Source organism: Mobula hypostoma, chromosome 5 (assembly GCF_963921235.1).
Source record: "Mobula hypostoma chromosome 5, sMobHyp1.1, whole genome shotgun sequence".
Taxonomy (NCBI): domain Eukaryota; kingdom Metazoa; phylum Chordata; class Chondrichthyes; order Myliobatiformes; family Myliobatidae; genus Mobula; species Mobula hypostoma.
In genome coordinates this window covers 19,266,975-19,269,050 of record NC_086101.1, presented here as the reverse complement: position 1 = coordinate 19,269,050, position 2,076 = coordinate 19,266,975, and positions in this window count along the sequence as shown.

Below are 2,076 nucleotides of genomic sequence, written 5' to 3'. Positions count from 1 at the left end.
GAGGGAAGCATTAGATTGATCTTGGAGCAGGTTAAAAGCTCAGCACGACATAGTGGGGTGAAGGGTCTGTACTGCCCAGTACCGATCTGTGTTCTGTGTTCTGCTTGTTACACGGGGACTGAAGTGGGCTTTTGAGACAAATCTGAATGCACCAGGTCTCTCTCTTCCCTGGAGTTCAGAAGAAAGTGCAATTCAGGCGTCATGATGGATAACAGAGAGAGTCGTGAGCACAGCTCAGTCCATTGTGGAAACCAGCCTCCCCTCTGTCTGCACTTTCCACTGCCCTGGCAAGGCAGGCAGTCAGCAGAATCAACGAGGCCTCCCACCCCAGACATTCTCTCCTCTCCCTCCTCCTGTTGGGTGGAAGACACGGAAGTCCTAAAGCGGGTGCCGCCGGGCTGAAGGACAGCTTCTACCACACTGCTTTCAGGCTCTTGCACGTTAAAGATGAACTCCTGTCGTCACAATATACCTTATTATGGCACCTGTTGCCTGCCTGCAGCTCTGCACACTCTCAGTAAATCTGACACCATATCCTGCATCCTCTTACTGCTTTTCCCTTTGCACTGATGTTGTTCAAAATGATCTGTGTGGATGGTTTGCAAGACAGAGACACCTGAGAGAACAATAAACCAGTTCCAAGTCTCCTTACCAATGACTCAGGCCTCTCCACTGACTGACCCCTGACCCCTGACCCCTGACTTAGCTGACCCTTGCCGACAGTCCACGTGTGCCTCATCACAGCTCAGCATGTACTAGATGGACCGAAAGGCCTCTTTCTGTGCTAGTGCTCTATGACTCTAATCCCACAGACCTACCCCTAGGTTATTGTATATGATTGAGGTGTCATGACGGACTGACCCCCAATCTATGATTCAGTTGGCCTGACCCCCCCCCACCTTTGTGACTCAAGTCCCCCCCCACTCTCCCGACATCCCCACCTCTCCTTACCATACGTGTAGGGGCCTGCCGGTGTCGGAGGGGGCATCACGTTGACATCCCTGACCTCAGAGAGCTCCTTGGTTATCCGTGGGGTCAGGCAGTCCTTCCTCGCCTCCCTGGTGGTCTGGCTCATCATCTGGGGCACCAGGTCAAGCACCAGCATCCGCTCCCTGTAGAATTCCTGCAGCCGCTTCCGGGCTTTGTCCAGACTCTGCAACAGTTTCACGTTCAGATTCAGCGACCTATCATGTGCACAGTGCTGTGCTAAAGTCTTAGACACGCAGAAAATAAATTCAGTAAAGCACAGATACTTCCAAAACCAATGAAATGAACATTTCCAAAGATCAAAATATTTACTATAAAGAACAGTAAATGGTAAAAAAAACTAAATCAAATCAATACTTTAAAACCGCATCAATTCTCTTAGGTACACAGTCGTGCAGTTTTATGAGAAAATCGGTTGGTAGATTGTTCCAAGCATCTCGGAGAACTTGCCACAGTCCTTCTGCAGACTTTGGCTGTCTCGCTTGCTTCTACCTCTCCGGGAAATCCCAGATAGCCTTGATGGTGTTGAGATCAGGGCTCTGTGGAGGGCATTCTGTCTGAAACTGAATAAAAAATCTCGGGTGCCTAAGACGAGCACACAGTATCGTAGATCGAAAGTCTGGGACTTGCATTGACAAGGTGAGCTGGGGGCAGCCCACAAGTGTTGTCACACATGCGCCAGCACCGACATAACGGGCCCACAATGCTCTGCAGAACAAAACAACAACAACGGAACAAGCGCTCTCCCTCCCTCGCACACACACAGACAGACAGTCCTACAACCCCAGGGCTGGTCTCTGGGCTTCGGCCATCGGCTTCGATTTCCCGACTGGACAGGACCACGGATTCCAACCTCGAACTCCACTGTCATCAATTCCCTGGCCCTCGTCCTCGTTGCTGGATATCAGGAGTGAGGCAGGGGCCTGGACGCTGGATATCTTTCACCCTCATGTCCACTCTGCTGGAATTCCAGCGCAGAGTGGAGGTCTAGACTCCGGCTTGATCGCCAACTCTTCCATACCCCTGTCCCTCAGCCCTAGCCCCTGCGAGCCCACACTGGCACCAGCCACCCCTCCGTCTCACCTACCT